This window comes from Prosopis cineraria, unplaced genomic scaffold (genome assembly GCF_029017545.1).
Source record: "Prosopis cineraria cultivar Desert tree isolate PC_DT_omini unplaced genomic scaffold, ASM2901754v1 PC6, whole genome shotgun sequence".
In the NCBI taxonomy this organism is placed as follows: domain Eukaryota; kingdom Viridiplantae; phylum Streptophyta; class Magnoliopsida; order Fabales; family Fabaceae; genus Prosopis; species Prosopis cineraria.
In genome coordinates this window covers 20266321-20287358 of record NW_026555337.1, presented here as the reverse complement: position 1 = coordinate 20287358, position 21038 = coordinate 20266321, and the positions used below count along the sequence as shown (strand labels likewise).

At 36.5% G+C, this 21038-nt stretch overlaps 1 long non-coding RNA gene and 1 pseudogene across 2 annotated transcripts; both read right to left on the bottom strand.

Annotated features, from left to right (window-relative positions):
- Positions 1 to 419: 419 nt before the first annotated feature.
- The window catches only part of LOC129313400 (MDIS1-interacting receptor like kinase 2-like), a 60528-nt pseudogene continuing 39909 nt past the window's right edge, over positions 420 to 21038 (bottom strand).
- Positions 9560 to 12060, bottom strand: LOC129313401 (uncharacterized). Of its 2 annotated transcripts, none has more exons than XR_008593931.1 (3): positions 11881 to 12060; positions 11609 to 11786; positions 9560 to 9664 (listed from the first exon to the last, which is right to left on the bottom strand). It is a non-coding gene; the product is annotated as an uncharacterized LOC129313401 (long non-coding RNA). The 2 variants fall into 2 exon arrangements; XR_008593930.1 differs by lacking the exon at positions 9560 to 9664 and adding an exon at positions 10231 to 10356.

Below are 21038 nucleotides of genomic sequence, written 5' to 3'. Positions count from 1 at the left end.
TCTGATCTCTCTTCCTTTCATTTTTTTTTTCCCAAGGGTAAAACGGTAATTTTAAAATCTGTGGTTAACAATAATAAAATCCCTACCCTACCGATAATCGAACCGAGGACATGGAGGCATGCACATAAAAGAATCTCCACTAAGCCGTTAGCATCTCATGTTTAATCTTTCCCAAAACTAATAATAATAGACTAAAGTTATATTCTTATAGATTTTAATCTAATTTAAATTTTATTTATTTATTTTTTTTTGAGTTGTTACAAATATTCTGTATATGTTTATTTTGTGTATCCTGGAAATACATGATCGGAAAAGTCAAAAATAATTGAAACTGTAACAAAAAACATTGCTTTTTTTTAAGAAGCCAGTTGCATTGTCCAACTAAATCAATCCACGGCTCAATACAATCCCAAAGAAACTTGTGGGTGTGACTCAATGTTTCTGGCCACTTCTGTCATTAATAATTCAACTTTGTTCACGCCAACGCAAGAAAAGACAGAATAATGGTAAAATAAAACTTATGTGCATATGACTACAAGTTTCTAAACATGTAAACAAAGGTGCTCCTGTCACTTGCCTATCGCAAAACCCATTGAGAAAACAAGCAAGCAAGCATAATCATGAATTAAGAGCTATCTCCTTGTCAAGCATGTAAGTTATGCTTTGCATTGTTGGTTGAGATTGGGGGTTTGTTTGTAAACAAGAAATAGCCAAATTACTTAGCCAATTCCTTCAAGCTTTTTTCCTTTGTTGGAGGTGACAGACGTGGGTCTAAAATATCTTTGAAGTTGATGTTTTGAAATCCAGATGCTTGTATGTGGGAAATTAGATCTGCTGGATGATTTCCCATGAGAATCTTAAAAGCTAAAACGCCAAAGCTGAACACATCACACTTTTCAGTCACTGCCATTGTGTATGCAAGCTCTGCCCCAGCCAGTTGGAAGTCATCATTAGCCAATTGCATTAATGACAAAAAGAAATATGAAATTATATTGGTCAATGTCTAAAAATAATCCATACTGGAAGAACTTTAATAAATTATAAGCTTGAAACTAAGGTGATTGCTCTAAAATATCAGTTCTCAAACTTAAACATTTGTGAAACAAAAAAATTTAGGAAATTTTAGATAACCTTTTGCAGTTAAAATGTGAGTCTGCTTTTGTAAGAACTAGTTACAAGTTGTGAAGGAGAATGTGACAAGTTAATTTCAAGCATAATAGAGTGAGAAGTAGGATAAGAAACTAACCTAGAGCAGCATAAGCAAATGTGCCAGGAAAGGAAGTCCAGATAGGTGAATCTGGCTTTAGGAACCTTGCAGTGCCAAAGTCTGAGATATGCGCTTCTCAATTTTCGGACAATAATACATTCTTGCTTGATATGTCTCTATGGATTATTGGTGGGTTACAATCATGATGCATATAAGACAAAGCTTGCGCTACTCCTTTGACAATTATAACTCTCTTTGGCCAATCTAACTCAATAGCTTTTTGGTCTAAGCAAAATCCATACAACTTAACAATGTTCCGGTGACGTATCTCAATCATGGCTTCTATCTTACTTTTAAAGGATTTCATACTTTCAAAGTCTAAGTTGTCTGCCTCACATCTTACCTTTTTTACAGCAACTACTTGGCCTCCTGGCATCTTCGCTTGGTAAACTTTTCCTAATGTTCCCTTCCCAATGCACAGGTTTCATCAAAGTTCTTTCTGGCTTCAATTATGTCTTCATAAACAATTTTACCATTGAAATGCCGTATAGAAAATGGATTTTTGTTCTCATTTGCAGGGATCTATTTCATCGCTCTGTCTTGCAGCCAAAAACAAGAATGTAAAGTAAAGCTGATGAAACAAGCAGTGCACCTCCTAAAGAACCAACAATTGTTGTTATGACTTTCTTTTTGTTGCTTCTACTTCCAGGTTCTATGACTGAGACATTGCAAGATTGCAGGCCTTGTATATTCCCACATAATTCTTTGTTGTTACGTAAATCAATTGGATAGGAAGAATTAAATATGCCACTATTCGGCACGTAACCCTCTAAATTGTTGTAGGAGAGGTTAATGCTTGACAAGCTCTACATTTCACCAAGGGAATTGAGGATAGAACCAGATAGATTGTTGTGAGAGATATTCAAGATTATCAAACTTTTTGAGCTTGCCAAGATCAGATGGAATTTGGCCAAAAAGTGAATTGTAACTGAAGTCCAAAAGATCTGCTTGTAAGGCTGCTAGATTTCCAATTTGGTATGGGATTGTTCCATTCAACTCATTGTTGCTCAAATTTAAACTCAATAATTTTGAGCATTCCCCTATCTCACAAGGGATTGATCTTTTTAGCATGTTTGTTGACAGGTCTAATGTTTGCAAATTAGAAAACTTTCCAATGCTTGTTGGCATCAATCCTGAAAGTTTGTTGCTACTCAAAGATAAAGTGAAGAGGCTAGAGGAATTCCCTATTTGTGAAGGAATCTCTCCTAATATTTGATTGGAAGATAGATCTAGCTCTCCAAGTTAGTTCAACTGAAAAATCTCATTAGGTATAGTGCCACCTATTGAATTTCCAAACATACCAAGATATTGTAAATTTTTGCATCTTCCCCAATTTGAAGAGATCTCACCTTGCACGTTATTGTAGCTAAAATCTTGATCTGCATAACCCCTCAGTTGGTTATATTCCATCACGAGCAATTTCTCAAGCTTATTGGGATAGGGCTAGTGAAACTATTGTAGTCAGCAGTGAAATTGACAAGCTTACCACCTTTGCACACTTGCGGCGGTAGCTCTCCTGTGAAGTTGTTTTCAGTAAGATGCAGTACAATTAAAGATGAAAGGTTTCCAAATTATTGTGGGACAAGACATCTAATTTATTTATATAAGAACATCTCAGATAGGTTAGTCAATCCACCAAAACTAGGAGGAATTATGCTTGAGAGTTGGTTTTCAAACATTCTAAGAACACTTGAATGTGTTCAGTTCCCAAGAGATGGAGGAATAGGTCAATAGAAGCTATTCCCATCTAAAGCTAGCACAGTTAAGTTTCTTATATTCCCTATTTCATCTGGAATTCTACCACCAAGCAGGGTGTCTTGAAAGAGAAGATTTCTAATCCCTATCAGTCCATTCTTGGGCTGATCAGAACCATCAAGAAAAAGACAAGGGTCTAATGTCTCAGCAATATTGTTTCGTGAAACATCAAGCTCGTAAACTTGAGTCCAATTAGCAAGAGAAATAGGTAAAGTGCCATTGAGGTAATTTGCAGAAAGGTCAAGGTATTGCTGTTTAGAGAGAACCCCAATGTTTTCTAGTATGCTACCAAACATGTTGTTTGTTTTAAGATTAAGACGAAGAAGATTTGGAAATGCAGGGAAGTTTAAGTTTTAAAGGGTGCCTAGGCCAGTGTAAGCCAAGTTTATTTCAATCACACTTCCTGAAGAATTGTCACATGTTATTCCATGCCATGAACATGGGCTTTGAGCTGCATTTGAGTTTTATGCTGGAGAGACCCATGACTCAAAGATTGGCTGATCTGGGAGACTGTCTTTCCACCTTAGAAGGGCTTCTGTTTCAATCTCTTTTTATGTTCTTAAACAAATTGCCAAGAAAACCGCACATGTGGCTTGAACTGCAAGGTGAGCATCAAATTTATGCTTGTCCATTTTTATGAAACTGGTTTTCTCTCTCTCCCCCCCTCCCTCTTATTTTTTTTCTGCATGTATTTATGTTGTTTTCTGGGGATTTAAACAAGACTGGTTTGTTACATGAATTGACAATATGGATTATGTAGTTAACTGTCACACCCCAAAATCAGGTATGACCGGCACAAGATATGGGCACAAAACTTATAACCCTTACTGTGATCGGAGAAACTCTAAAATTAATACGTTAAACATACTAATAGATTAATTAAAAATTATTACAATATTAAATTAGATATTTAATTTTAAAAGAAATGTAAGGATCCTACTTGTAGTCTACATGGAGCACCTAAAGCCAGATGCCAACGTAGGTATAAAGTTCAAATTTTTCATCAATTTAGGATTTGACAAAAATAATTCTTCTGCTTTAATTCAACAATAAAACTCCTCAGTGGATATCTTGAGTCACGAGTTCAACTATACCATTTGAGACCAAAATATCTTTACCAGTGAATAACGTCCCAATAATAAATAATAGAACATAAATAAAATGAAAAGTTTGAAATAGTTATGTAAGTTAAATAGACAAAATTTTCATAAAAATTTTATAAACTTCATAATGAAATAGCTCTATAAATTTCAAATAAAATCTCAAATCATTGAACTATCATAGAAAATGATAATATTACTTGATTTCAAGAAAGCACAGAAATGAAATAAATATTTATAAATAAATTACTAAATAAAAACCAATAGAATATGAAATCATCAAACGATTGGATTCATAAATATAGGGACTTATCAGAATAATTAACAAATGTGAACACATAGTCCATGAAAGTAAATAACCCAAACACTGCTTATGCCACGAAAACAAATGTGGACACACAGTCCATGAAGGTAAGAAACCAAATGCAGCCGAGGTCACAAAACAAACATGTACACACAGTCCACAAGGGTAATACTAATCAAATACGGCTTGAAGCCATGAAACAAACATGAGTACGATGCTCACGAATAACCATCCCTCCATTCCACGTGCATTGGCCATTGCACGGGACTAGCACCTTCTATAAACACCCTGCTAGTTAGGTGTATCATAGCGCGCCAAAGGCTAACGGAACTACCATTAGCAACCAGTGTTCTATATAAAGTCCCTTTTTAAATTCAATTTCAAACATGGGAGAAATTGATCATTATTCAATCAAATTTCTGGCACAGAAACCGAATGAACAACAAGCAATTCTTATTCTCTGAAGTCTCCCTCTTTCACAAGTCTCAAGGTCCTATTTATAGTCCTAGAATTCGTGAAACTGAACCATACAAATTTGAAGGGGAGTTACAGAAGTTAAGGGGCGGTTACAAAGAGTTTATGATGCTCATTATGTGTGCCTTCCGTTTTAGCCCGTTTCTTGCTCTTTCTGTTTCATTCTGCTCTTTCCGTTTCATCCTCCTCGGGTTGGGAAGAACTCGCCTTCGAGTTAAATTCATCATCTTCATCAACGTATGGAGATAAATCAGTGACATTGAAGGTTGCAGATACACCATAAGAACCAGGTAATTCCACCTTGTAAGCATTGTTGTTGATCCTTTGCACTATCTTGAACGGACCATCAGCTCTTGGAGACAACTTGGTGTTTGGCTGTTTAGGAAATTATTCCTTTCGTAGATGTATCCAAACCAAATCTCCTACCTTAAAAGTCTGCTGTCTTTGATGCTTGTCACGTTGAGCTTTGTATCTCAAATTCTGCTTTTGGATTCGCTCGCGGACTTGCTCATGCAACTTCTTAATTTCCTTAGCCCTTTGGTCAGTATCAAAGCTGTATTGCTGCTTATCAATCGAAGGGCTCAAGTTTAGTGGACTAAGGGGATGAGTGCCATAAACAACTTCAAACGGACACTTTCCAGTTGCTTGATTGACAGAGTTATTATAAGCAAACTCAACTTGAGCAAGAATAAGATCCCACTGCTTCAAATTCTTCCCCACGAAACTGCGAAGAAGATTACCAAGAATTCTATTTATAGCTTCAGTTTGACCATCTGTCTGGGGATGACTAGCGCTGCTAAATTAGAGCTTAGTTCCCATCTTCTTCCATAGCGTCCGCCAAAAGTAGCTAAGAAACTTCACATCACGGTCAGAAGTGATAGTTTTAGGAATGCCATGAAGACACACAATCTCCTTAAAGTACAAGCTGCTACTTGAACGGCATCATTTGTCTTCTGGCATGGGATAAAATAGGCCATTTTTGAGAAACGATCCACAACTACCATGATAGAATCTTTTTGCCTTTAAGTCCATGGTAAACCTAGAACAAAATCCATGGTTACATCTTCCCACGGTGCTTCTGGAATTGGTAGAGGCATGTATAATCCGGTATTCTGACCCTTGGATTTAGCTAAGTGACAAATTCTGCATCTTTGTATATGCCTGTTGACATCCCGTTCAAGACGAGGCCAGTAAAAGTTCTCCTTCACTAGATCAACTATTTTATCCCTTCCAAAATGTCCAGCTAATCCACCGTCATGTGCTTCCCAAATTATGGCTTCTTTTAAGGAACCCTGTGGAATATAGAGGGTTTTACCTCGAAATAAAAAACCATTATGCCTGTAAAACTGGTGGAAAGGTTGATTTACAGTTGCTTCCCACACTCCTTGGAAATCAGGATCATCCTGATACAACTCTTTGATAAGGTCAAATCCAACAACCTTGGTTTGCAATGTTGTAAGTAGCATATGGCGACGACTAAGGGCATCAGCTACGGAGTTCAGAGTTCCAGCCTTATGTTTGATAAGGAATGGATAAGATTGTAAGAGTTCACTCCAACAAGCATGTCTGCGGCTGATCTTCTGCTGGGAATTCAAATACTTGAGAGCCTCATGATCCGAAAAAAGTATGAACTCTTTATTTAGGAGATAATGACTCCAATATTGAAGAGCTCGGACAATGGCATAGAATTCCTTGTCATAGGTAGAATATCTGAGCTTGGCATCATTGAGCTTCTCACTAAAAAAGGCAATGGGATGGCCCTCCTGGCTTAAGACAGCACTAATGCCGGTGTTAGAAGCATCACAGCTAACTTCAAATACTTGGTCAAAATTAGGAAGAGCTACGACTGGAGCTTCGGTCAACTTCTTCTTAAGCTCCTCAAAGCTTTTCTGAGCTTGCTCTGTCCATTGAAACTTCTCTCCTTTGGTGCAATCTGTAAGTGGTGCGGCAATTGAGCTAAAATTACGGATGAACCTCCTGTAGAAAGAAGCTAATCCGTGGAAGCTTCGAACCTCCTGGATAGATTTTAGAATTAGCCAGCTGTCAATGGTTGCAACTTTGCTTGGATCAATGCAAACACCTTCCGCGGTAATGATGTAACCCAAGAACACAACTTCGTTGGTGAGGAAGGTGTACTTCTTGAGATTTGCATAAAGCTTCTGCTCATGCAAGGCTTGCAAAACTTGCCGCAAGTGATCTAAATGCTCCTCTTGATTCTTGCTATAAATAAGAATATCGTCAAAGTACACAACAATACCTGATTCATCAGGCGCATAAATGTGCTAGGGGGCATTTGTTAATCCAAAAGGCATCACATTCCACTCGTACAAGCCATCTCTGGTCTTGAAAGCGGTCTTCCACTCATCTCCTGGCTGAATTTTGATTTGATGGTACCCATTACGAAGGTCAATTTTGGAGAAAGTAGTGGCACTATGCAATTGGTCCAGCATATCATCAAGCCGAGGTATCGGAAATCGATACTTAATAGTGATCTTGTTGACGGCTCGACAGTCAATGCACATTCTCCAACTTCCATCCTTCTTAGGTACTAGAAGAACAGGTACAGCACAAGGGCTGATACTTTCTCGAACTAATCCTTTCTTCAACAACTCTTCAACTTGCCGTTGGACTTCGGCATGTTCCTGGGGACTCATCCTATAAGCAGGCTTATTAGGAATTACTGCTCCTGGAACGAAGTCAATGGCATGCTGTATGTCTCGCATTGGAGGCAACCCTGGTAGTATCTCATCGGATATTACATCTGAAAATTCTGACAATAACAGAATGACTCCAGGTGGATTGGCCGTCTCATCATTCACCTCAAGCACCAAAATAATGCTCATCATTTGGGCTTCAGATTTTGACACCTTGAATTCCTCCTCATTCCCTTTGTTGAGCCAGTGAAGCTTGTAAGCTTGTGGATGATCTTGTGTTGGCAACTTCAATTTCTCCACCATGTAGTTAGATACTACATTTTCACAGCTTCCACTGTCAATGATGACATTACAAACTTTTCCTTGGGCCGTGCAACGAGTGTGAAAAATGTTGCGTCGTAACCAAGGTTCTTCTTTGACTACTGTTGTATACAGACTTCGTCTAAGCACCAATGCTTCTCCTTGATCAGCAGGTGTGACCTCCTCGTCATATACGGGATCAGTGCCGTAGAACTCATCGTCCTCCTCATCTTCTTCAAGTGCTTCATACCCTGATCCTTCTCGAATGGTGACAACCCTTCGTGTAGGACAGTCCGCAGCAATGTGGCCAAATTCTTAGCATTTAAAGCATTTGATTGCTTTAGAACCAGATTCCTTGGCAGCATTGGATGGTGGTTTGCGCATAGCAGTAGGTTGTGGCTTGCTTGAGGAGTTAGTCTGCTGAAATTCTGCTTTACGGCCTTCTGGATAACTCCTAGAGGATGAAGGTTGGAAAGTGGATCTCTTGGGCATCTGCTTCTCAACACGCACGGCCAGACGGATGACATCATCCAAGGTCCAATATTGTTAAAGCTGGACTGGACGACTGATATCTGTGTTTAAACCTGCAAGGTACCGGGCTATTGTTTGCTCCTCCTTCTCCTGAATATCACACTTCATCATGAGTTGTTCAAACTCTCTAGTATATTCTTCTACAGATAAAGATCTCTGTCGAAGATTTTGCAACTGGATAAAATTATCCTGGTGGTAATGATCTGGTAAAAATTTCCTGGTGAGCTGGCGTTTTATTTTCTCCCAGGTTTCAATCTTGCGCTTTCCCTCACGTTCTCGCTTCCGTCTGAGGTTTTCCCACCAAATAGAAGTATGTTTCTTGAGTTTGAGGGCGACAATTTTGACTTTCTGCGCATCTGGAATCTTCTTGTATTCAAATACTCATTCAACAGTTTGTAGCCAATCTACAAACTCGTCTGGCTGGAGCCTTCCCTCGAATTCAGGAATGTCAACCTTGATGTCATTAAGGCGGAATTGTTGTTGTCGTGGGCGGCGGCAGTTTTCAGTAGATGACGAACTACTGCTTCCCGAATCTCTCTCTAAGTTTTCTCTGTTGTTATTTAACAGAGTTTGCTGCAATTCCACAGTGGCTTCCAATTCTCTTATCTTACGTCTCAACTCTTCCATCTCAACCTCGTGCACATGTCTACATCTTGGAGGCATTTTGGATAAGTGTCAAGGCTAGGGGTAAAGATTGGGGTGCAATTGGAAACGTTGAAGGATATAGGGGTAAAGTGAGATTTTTTTCAAAAGGCTAGGGGCAAAATGAGGATTTTGGACTGTCTAGGAGGTAAAATAGCGATTCTGGAAGAATGATGGGTCGAATTGAAATTTATGAAAATATAGGGGTTAAACTGGAATTCAGGTAAAATCAAGGGGCAAAAGTGTAATTTTAGGAAAGTTTAGGGGTTAAAATGGAATTTTTAAAAAATTTGGGGGTCAATATGAAATTTCATAAAAAATAGGGGTAAATTTGGAATTACTGAAAGATTTGGGGCGAAAATGTAATTTCTGAAAAGTTGGCTGACTGGGCACAGTGACGTGGCGACTGTGACATGTGGCAGAAAACTACTGGGCTGACCTGTCGTTGACCGGTCAGAACGATGACGTGGCAGCTGACGTCAGCATCTTCAACCTTCGGATGGCGCGTGAAGGCGCGTAGACCGGCGACGGTGGCGCGTGGCGGCGCGTGCGGCTGTTTCCGGTGACGGGGAACCTCTTGTTCCACATTTTCGGACCTCCTGAGCACGATGGTGATGTTAGTTTTCTGAGAAAATGCCTGGTTTGTAAAATGCGAAGACGTTAGGGACTCCTCCTCTGAATCTCTCTTCTTTCCGGCGTACTTTCTCAACTGTAACTCACTCTCTCGCTCTCTGGACCAGCTCTGATACCAAAAATGGCACAGAAACCGAATGAACAACAAGCAATTCTTATTCTCTGAAGTCTCCCTCTTTCACAAGTCTCAAGGTCCTATTTATAGTCCTAGAATTCGTGAAACTAAACCATACAAATTTAAAGGGGAGTTACAGAAGTTAAGGGGCGGTTACAAAGAGTTTATGATGCTCATTATGTGTGCCTTCCGTTTTAGCCCGTTTCTTGCTCTTTCTGTTTCATTCTGCTCTTTCTGTTTCAATTTCCCTTTTCAATGTTGAACTTGCATGAATCATTTTTTCGTAGCAATTCAATAATTTTCAAAATAAAATTCCACAATTAGAATTCAAACTTGCATTTATTGATTACCCAAAATGATCAATTCTAGTAAAATAATTTTACAAAATAAAGTAATTTAATCAACAAAATATCTCATAATCACATTGTTGTCATAAAAAGAATTTTCATAAAAATGTAATATTTGAATAAAAGAGATTTTAATGAAATATCAGTTGGGACGCTATCAACTTACCTGTGGAATCTTCAAAACTCAAAATTCATTTCTTACAACTCCAATCAAGCTACCTTCCTTACAATTACCTAATAAAGTATAATAATATTTTAATGAACTTTACTTTTGAATCAACAAATCTCTTTAAAGGGAATCCATTCAACAAAACAAAATAAAAATAACTTTAAAATTTTAGCAATAAAATTTATACGTAAAAGTTTTTCCTTAGGCTTTTTATCAAACATCTAATGTACGACATTCCAAACCATTGAATAAACATATAACTTTTAATTCTCTTGACCAATCATTTCCAAACATCTAAGTGTGACTTCTAAATTGATAATATACCTTATACACTCTTTAACTTTATAACTCTTGATAATTTCAAGACTTAGATAAGATCTCAATAATTCCTTTAATGAACTCCTTTGCAAAAGTCCAACTTAGATTTATAGGTAATACTATTTAAACACTACCATTTATGTCACTAATTTCCTCCATAATGTTTTAGCCATATCAACCTATTTACTTGAGATAACATTTTCTCTTCAATACATTGTTTCCAACCATACAATTAAAATTTTCTAACCTATCATATTTTATCCAACACTTTATTAATAACCATTCTATCCCCAAGAATTTAAAATCGCACACAAATTCATAATAATTAAATTCCTTTAATTTGTAATCTACAAGCTAAATTCATGAATCAATAACACTCAAACTAAATGTACCTATAACAAAAACTAATCAAATTTCATAAATCTAAGATATTCAAGCAAAACCCTCCTAGAGGTATTTTATTGAACACTTATCATCCATTAATTCTTAGACTAACACCAAACCTCTTCCCCTAAAATCTCATCTCCTATAATTCACAAAATTGATATCGAACTCAATTAACCAACCCAATTTCGATTCTTTAACAGAAAAAAATTTCAATTGGACCCTAAAGAAAATTAAATCTAATTCCTCTTCTTCAACATAAACACAAGTGCATTTATCTACCAACAATTACAGTCCCAGAACTAAATTTTCAGGTTGTTTAAATCCCATTACTCCTCCTATTTACGCATAGCAACAACAAGAAATAAGTCGCAACTCAGCCACATAACACACTCACATATTCAGCAAGAAGAATAAGATCCCATACACCCATCTCATTCAACGAAGCTAGCAGCAAGGTAAGGAAGTTAACTGAGCAAAATAGAGGATGAAACTAATACACCCATGGCTACCCACACTTGAACATAGTGACAACATTGAACTAAGAAGAAACAAGGGAAGCCATCACATGATTAAAGAATAGCAGAGGAGGAAGATCTTAAACCATAATAGTACCGGTAACAGTGGCAGACCAACGGAGGGGAAGAAGGACGAGCTCCACTCACTATCACCTAGACGACGCCGAAGGAGGGAGAAGAAGGAATCAACGGTGAAGCCTGAGCAAGGAGCGAGTAGGTCGACTTGAACAGCTTTCTCGCAGCAGCAGTAAGCTCCGATGATCTGAACACAGCAACTAAAGAGGAAGAAAAGGCAAAGACCAAGCATACTTCATCAACAGTGAGCAAAAGTCGACAGCAACCAAAGACAGGGGAGACGAGAAGCAGTACCGTTTCAAAGTAGATCCTCAACGGAGAGAAACAAGCAAGCTCAACGGCGGACGTATGACAGAAGAAAAGGAAAGATGCAAGCCAGCTGCGATGAGGGAAGAAATGAAGAACAACGACGAGGAGGAGATGAGCAGAGAATTAACGAAATGACTCTCGGTGGTTCTGGATCTTTCAAAAATGCCGAAGGAGAAGGGAAAACAAATGAGGCGGTGTGTGCTTATTGACCGAGGGAGAATATAAATATGAATTTTATGAAATTGCAAAAATTATAAAAGAGAGCCCAAAATTTCTTCTAATAACATATAAGATATGAACATTTTGGTAGTTTTTCACAATCTTAAACTAAGTGAAATTAATCTATTTTAAAATAAATTTAAATGTTAGACTTTCAAGTAAGCTATTAGTATAAGTTTCACTAACTCACCCCTCTCCATTTGCCATAATATTAATTTAAATAAAATATAAATTAGGTGAATTTTTTTTTAAAAAAAACTTAAGGTCATTGCATTAACTTTGCATGGGAACATGGCAGCATTTGCTCTCGATGTCAATCTGATAAATAGAGCAGAATGTAACTTTTGAATTATATAATATTCTATCTACAAGCATTTCGTGGATTCTTATTGTTTTGGACCTTCCTTCTATTTTTAATATTTTTCTGTAACCTTCAATTTGAATGGGAATAAAGGTTAAGAGGAAAGAAAATAAAAGAAGAAGAAATGAGGGGAAAAAAAGAAACAATTGAAAAGAAAATGTTATCATTTCTTGTAGTTTGGATAGATGAGAAAATTGAGAGAAAAGAAAATAGGCAAATATCACAAAAACTATAATACTTTTTATATTAAAATATATCATGTTTCATGTAATTATCATTATAAAAATAAATTGAAGGTAGAAATTAAATTAAAATCCACATCATAAAATTAATTTAAAACCAAAAGAATTGTTAAAAAAATGTATTTCAATGTAATGATATTTTAAAAACAATAATTTTGTGAAAATATCTTATTTTTATTTAAAAAATTTAATATTTAAAAAATAAATATAATAAAATAAAAAATATATATTATACACTATCCAACATTATCAATAAAAAAAACTAGATTATCCAGTATTATCAATTAAAAAAAATAAAATATCAAGTATAGAGACGCAACAATCATGGAATTGCAAACGAAAAAAGTTTGGGGAAATGGCATACCAATGAAAAATCAGCTAGCAAATCCACAAAAACTCAACACGGCAGACCAGCTTCAAAAATGATTTTACTTCAAAAATGGAAAAAGGAGAAAGAGGAGAACAGATGGTTAACGAAATTGTACTCCAAAATCTCTCCATTTGTGAGAGAAAATTTGGGAGTTATTTCAAAATAACCATTATATAGTTTTAATTATATACGATATAACCATTATATAAATGAAACTATAAAACAATTGCTATATAGTTTGCTGAGCAACCTGTAAAAAAGTTAATTAAAACTGGAGCTAACTAAGGATGTGGATTCTCTCCATACTCTCTCTCAATACATTTCTCCATACCCAATCTTAACCATTCATTTAATTATTATATTTTGAATTTTAGTGTGAGATTACTAATTATAACATTAAAATAAGTATGTTATTCACTATCATCACTTAAAATAATTTCAAAAATAAGATCACAATGCTTATTAATGATAACAATTAAATGAATAGTATATTTATTTTAATGTTGTAATTAGCAATCTCACATCATTAAATCAAAACAATAATTAAATGAATGGTCGAGATGGGTATGGAGAGATGTATTTTTAGATAGTATGTCAAAACTAGAACAAACTATATAACTTATATTCTGAAATATATAGTCTTAGAATATATATAACAGTTAAAAACTATTTTATATATATTGACAAAAATAACTGCGATATAAATTTTTTTTTGCAATAGTGCAATCCCAAACTTATGAGGTGAGACAATGAGAGAGTACTAATACTCTTTGTAACATCCTGATTTTTTTTTAGATAAAAAAAATTGTTGTGAAATTTAGTTTTTATTTAAAAAATAAATAAATAATAATAATAGGAATTTATATTATTTGAAGTTATTCAGAAATAATAATATGGTTAGAAATTTAATTATGAATTAAAAACTTAGGTTTAAAATTATATAAGAAATATTTTGTTAAGATATAATTTTAAGATTTAAAAAAAATTATTATGTGTGTGTGAGTTTAAAAAAAAAGAAAAGAAAGTAAAAAAAAAATGAAAGGGGGGTGTAGAAGTCCCCACATCGGTTAGATGTGGGATGAGGAAAGGATTCCTCATGTATAAAAGAAAGCGAGAGCGTGCAGAGGAAGGAAGAAAAGAAAAGTTTATGCAATTGTGAAAATTACAACTAAATGCCCAAGATGCAATTTAGAGAAAATTACAAGTAATGGCCCAAAAGTTTGAATAATTAAATTCAACCTATAATTTTTTTAATATAATTTGGGGACCCACAATCCCATTTTTATATTATTTTTCTCTCTTCCTCTCACGTTGCTCGGCGTCTTCTTGCAAGGGGGGATTATTTTCTTTTTCTTCATGTATGTTCTAACTTTCCTGTTTAAATTAGCATTTAAAAATTTATTTAATTAAAAATTAATTTTATAGTTATTTTATAAATAATATTAGCTTTCTAGTGATATGATTATTTTGTAGGATAGAGTAAATATTCTGATTAAGATTTTTCTATAGGATAGTTAATCTTATGATATGATAGAATAAAAATATAGGTTAAAGCTCTTAGGGATATAATAAATATTATAGAATATTTTCTTGAGGTTGAAACTCATGTTTAAGAATTTTTGAGTTAAACTCTAGATCTATATGGTTGAATTTATGTAGAATCTGAGATGTAGGGATGAACCTCTAATTATTAAATATTTATTTAAGTATGAATATGTATTTTTAGGATATAGAAAGGTGATTTGAGGCTTCAGAATAATTCTAAAATTTTTAATTTATTTTTGGATGAATTTTTAGAAAATAGAAGGATGAAACTGTGATACTAGAAGTGATTTGAGGCTTAAAAATAGTTTATTAGGGTACGAGAATTTTAGAAAAGAATTTGAAAAGTTAAATGAGGCATAAATCTTAAATTAGTGTTAATATGGATTATAAATCCAAGATTTTTAAACTCTTTAAATTAGAATTATTTATTAATTTTAATGTAAAATTAATATATAGTATTGTGAAATAATTATGTAGATTATATTGACAAAGATAGTGGTGAAAAAGGAGTTGTGAAGGGGAACTTGTTATTCAAGACACAAGGTAACCATTATTAATGTGTTGTGATGGGCGTGTTTGTGAATGGTTATGTGTTGTTTTGTTGTTTACAAAAAATTATGAATTATTGAAAATAAATACTGTATATACTTATTTGAAATTATTGCTAAGTGGGTTAAAAATTTATTTTTGTTTATCATGATGAGATATTATTGTTCGGATATATTCCTGTTTGGATATTTGAATGATGCATGACTTGTCAGGGTATTTTAAATGTATGGTGTTAATGAAAATTTCTGTTCGGTTAATTATTACCACGTGGTAAGCCCTCATTGGACCCAATGAGTGGCGTGTCGCTTGGTCCAACTCACCTTTGGCCGAGTGATTTGGCGTCTGAGCATGGCGAAAGGAGGATATAAGGTGTAGTTATGCGAATTAGATACTTGTTCGGTTTGTTTGAAAGTATTGTTCGTTAAATGTTTTGTGTGCCCCACTTAGCAATCGCATGATTAGTTACATCCGCATGCATCATTACATATTAATTTTTGGTTATGGGACTTTTAAGTCTCATTCCCCGTGGTTAATATTTTACAGGAGCGAGTCCAGCCGAGAAAGCACCAGAGGTGTAACTATGGTGTATGAGACACCATCTTTTACGTTGCCTTTTATTTTGGATTATACAATGTATCTTGTGCCAGCTTAAGACATATCTTCTTTGTGAAGCATGTAAACTCTAAGCTTTTTTTATTAAAAGTATTTATATGACCAAGAGGATTATGTCTGTCCCTCTTGATGTATGATCTGATTTGAATATCATGCCATGAGGATTATGTCTGTCTCTCATGGTTTTAATTTCTTTTTTTTTGGATAATTTGAGACTTGTGTTATGTCTTGGATGTATCATGGTAAGAAAATTTGCTACCACGATAATGGTTTTTAATAATTTACGAAAAATCGGTTGTAAATTTGAGGGTGTTACATATTGGTATCAGAGCATCATGTTTCGAGCCTCTATTTTAGTAACACTTATTTAAACTTTTGTTTGAAATTATTATTTGTGTGAATTTAATATGTATTTATTATGTGTGGTGCATTGCATATAGTCGGTTGGCAATATACATTGTTATGGTGCTTCTCATTGTATGGCCATTATATAGCTAGGCTAATTTTATTATTTATATCTTGTATCCTTTAGGAAGGGAGAGAAAAATGCCTGTTACTCGTGGTAACTCAGGATTCCAACATGAGCACCTACCACTGCCACTGCCAAATGAGGAGCCTGACTTGGCGGAATTGAGAATGCTTGTAAAAACATTAACAGACAAGGTTCAAGGATACAAACAAGAGTTGACGAGCTTAAGAGGCAAAAGGTAACTAAAAATGGAGATAGGGCTCATGTTGAGAGTCATCTGGGGGAAGGCAGTTCCTCACATCCTGCCACTCTGAGAGATCATGAGTCTAGAAGGGAGGAAACTAGGCAAGAGGAACAGAGAGCCCCATCGACCATTACTGATGTATGGGAAACTGTTAGGAAGTTTAACCCTCCTATATTTGATGGTAACCTTAAACCATCCGTGGTAGAGGAATGGGTGAAGAGACTCGAGTCCATCTTTCGAGTAGTCACATGCACCAGCAATCAGAAAGTACAAGTAGCATTAGTGCTCCTAGTGAAAGGAGCAAGAGATTGGTGGGAGACAGCAGGGCCTAGGGATGATTCTACACTCACCTGGGAGGAATTCAAGGAAAAATTATTCAGACATTACTTTCCATCAGAGTTAAGGTTTGAAAAGGAAGCTGAATTCCATGCCTTAAAGCAAGGGAACCTCGATGAGGACACATTCATTGCTAAGTTTCAGGAGTTATCTAGATACTCCACGTACCTGCAGTATAGGGATGATTCTGAATGGAAGGCCAAGCGATTATTGAGAAGGCCTAGACCAGAATTGAGGGAGCAATTAGCTCATCTAGATATCTGAGATTATGACGAAATGTGCATAAAACTACAAGTAGTAGCTCACAGTAAGAAGGAGGTAGAGAGAGAGAAGAGGGGTTATTCATATAGTAGACCCCCAACCTACCCTCGACCTACCGGAGGCATTATGAAGAAAAACCATCAGGGTTCGAGTAGCTCATGGTAGCTCATGGAACTAAGGAGCAGAAGGGTCCATTTCAAAAGGGCCAAGAACAGAGGAGCTATTATAGTAGTTTATCACGGGTCACAAGGAGCCCAATAGTATCTACCCTTGCCCCGAGTACAACAAGCTCTCAGTAGTGCACTAAATGCGGGTGTCCTCATTTCGGACAGTGTTGGGTCTGTTACATTTATGGGAAACCCGGTCACATTGCAAAGTTTTTGTGGGGACAACTAGGCTCAAATATGAAGAACCCTTCCCAACATCCTACTGTCTCTGGCCGTGTGTTTACTCTTACTCAGGATACCATGAACTCCCCAGATGCCATTAGAGGTAACATCAAAATCCTTCATCATGAATTGGTTGTACTATTTGATTTGGGTGGCTATACTCTTTTTATTTCTAAAACTTGTGAAAGAACCTTGATTTGCCTGTGTGTATTTTACCTTTTAATATGAATGTGTCTACTCCTCCTGCGGGAGAATCTGTGAGAACCGCTAAGGCATGCCTTAACTTAGTGGTCGAGTTTAAAAATAGGAAAACAACTATGGACTTAATTATTCTACCATTAAGAGGTATGGATGTAATTATGGGAATGAATTGGATGGCTGCAAATGGTGCTATCCTAGATTGTGAGAGAGGAGTGTGTCTTTAGCTTCTTTGTCAGTGACCCAGTCGAGACTCAAGATCATGTATTCTTGTCGGCGGCACAAGTTGATAGATATATGAAGAAGGTTGCCAGGCCTACATGGTTTTCTTTTTCCATCCAAGCTGAGATTAATGAAGGCGTGAAGAATATCCCAATTGTCAAAGAATTTATGGATGTATTTCCAGACGAAGTCTCCCGGTTTAACCCCCAAAGTGCGAGGTAGAGTCTCAATTGATTGGTACCACGGTACAGGGCCAATTTTCCAAGGCTCCTTATCGGATGTCCCCCTCAAGAGAGCAGAATTGAAAAAGCAAATTGAAGAGCTACTTGAGAAAGGTTTTATCAGACCGAGTGTTTCACCTTGGGGCTCTCCAGTCCTTTTTGTAAAGAAGAAGGACGGAAGCCTCCATTGTGCATTGATTATAAATAATTGAACAAAGTAACCATCAAGAACAAATATCCACTTTCGAGAATTGATGACTTATTGGGATCAACTTGTGGGATCCGCAGTTTTCTCAAAGATTGACTTAAGGCAGGGTACCACCAATTGAGAGTAAGAGCGGAGGATATACTTAAGAACAGCGTTTCGAACGAGATATGGGCATTATGAATTCATGGTGATGCCGTTTGGACTTACGAATGCTCCTGCGGTATTCATGGATTACATGAATAGGAATCTTTTGACCCTATTTAGATAAGTTTGTAGTAGTGTTTATTGATAACATCTTATTTGTTCAAAGGATGAGGAGGCCTATGACGAGCATTTAAGAATCGTCTTGTAAGTTTTGGGGGAACATAAGCGTTGATTGCCAAATTAAGCAAGTGTGAATTTTGGCTCTAAGAAGTAAAGTTTTTGGGCCATGTTGTGTCCAGAGATGGAGTTACGGTGGATCCTAGCAAGATTGATGCAGTGATGAAGTGGGACAGCCAAAATCTGTTACAGAGATACGAAGCTTTATAGGTTTAACAGGTTTACTATCGTCGCTTTATTAAGGGATTTTCGCAAATTGGCGATGCCCTTAACTAAGCTGACTAAAAGGATGCCCCGTTTATTTGGACTAACAAATGTGAAGCTGTTTTTAAGAAATTGAAAAAAAGGTTAACCATTACTCCAGTATTGACTATTCCTGACCCTGTGGTGCCGTATACTCTATAGACTGATACGCTTCTTTAAAGGGTTTAGGATGTGGTTTTAAAATGCAAAATGACCGAGTGGTTGCCTATTCCTCTAGACAGTTGAGACCACACGAGGAAAATTACCCTACACATGATTTGGAGTTGGGTGGGCAGTTGTGTTTGCTCTGAAGATATGGGAAACACTACTTGTATGGATCTAAGTTTCAAATCTTCAGTGACCATAAGAGCCTAAAGTATTTATTTGATCAAAAGAGCTTAATATGAGGCAACGACGATGGATGGAATTTCTAAAGGATTATGACTTGGAATTACATTACCATCCGGGTAAGGCTAACGTGGTAGCTGACGCCTTAAGTAGGAAGACTATTCATGTTACACATTTGATGGTTTATGAATATCATTTATGGAACAGTTTTCATGATATTCCAGTAGATGTGATTGAACATCAAATGGCCGCACTTCAGGTAGCAGACTTTGAGAGCAAATTTTAGGAAGATCTCAGAGTCTCACAGCAGAGTGATGACTACTTGAGGAATATAAAGAAGGAGATAGTGGCAAGTAAGGCCCCAAATTTTACCATCTCTGATGACACAATGATGAGATATAAAGGTAGAGTTTGTGTACCTAATGATCCAAGATTGAGAAATATCCTTTTAGAAGAGGCTTATAGGAGCAAATATACAATTCATCCTGGTATAACTAAAATGTACCATGATTTGAAGCGAGGTTGGTGGAGGCCAGGAATGAAGAAAGATGTAACCGAATTTGTTTCTAGATATTTAACGTGTCAGAAGATAAAGATAGAACATCAGAAGCTAGCTGGAACACTGCAACCGTTAGATATTCCAAATGGAAATGGGATGATATTTCATGGATTTCATCACTGGACTGCCAAGAACACCCTTGAGTAAGGATACTATTTGGGTGATAGTAGACCGACTCACCAAATTGGCTCACTTTTTGGCGATCAAGTTTTACCTCTACATTAGAGAAATTGCTGAGATATACATCAAGGAGATAGTTAGACTTCATGGTATACCCTCTAGAATTGTGTCAGATCGTGACCCAAGGTTCACTTCAAACTTTTGGGGTGTGCTACAGAAGGCTATGGGTACCAGACTGAGTTTTAGCACCACATACCACCCCCAAACAGATGAAAAACGAGAGGACGATCCAGACTTTGGAGGACATGTTGAGAGCTTGTGCCATTGAACTATCAGGTAGTTGGGATAATCATTTGCCATTAGCTGAATTTGCTTATAATAACAGCTATCATTCTAGTATTGGGATGGCGCCTTATGAGGCCTTGTATGGAAGGAAGTGTAGATCGCCTTTTGTGTTGGACAGAATAAGTGAGAGGAGTATCATTGGTCCAGGAATTGTAGAGTAGACCACCCAGAAGATTGCAATGATTAAGCAAAAATTGCTAACCGCTCAGAGCCGACAGAAGAGCTATGCTGATAAGAGAAGACGGCCGTTAGAGTTTGAAGTAGAAGATCATGTATTTTTGAAGGTTTCTTCAGTGACAGGCATTGGTAGATCCATTAAGGCAAAGAGTTGACACCTAGATTTATGGCCCATATGAGATCTTGGAGCGAATTGAACTTGCTGCATATAGAGTTGCATTGCCTCCACAGATTGCAGGTATCCATAATGTGTTCCACGTATCACAATTGAAGAAGTACAACCCGGATCCCTCCCATGTTATTGAACCTGAAGAAGTGGAATTGAGAGAGAATTTGACCTTTAAATCTGAACCAGAGTGAATTGAGGACTTTAAGGACAAACAACTGCGCAATAAGACTATCCGACTTGTGAAGGTGATTTGGAAGGGTGGAGCCCTAGGTGATGCTACTTGGGGAGACCGAGGAGAGTATGAGGCGAGATTGTCTACATTTATTTGCTTAGGTACATAGTTTCTAAGCTTACCAACATTAAATTTGGAGGACAAAATTTCTAAAGGAGGGGAGAATTGTAACATCCTGATTTA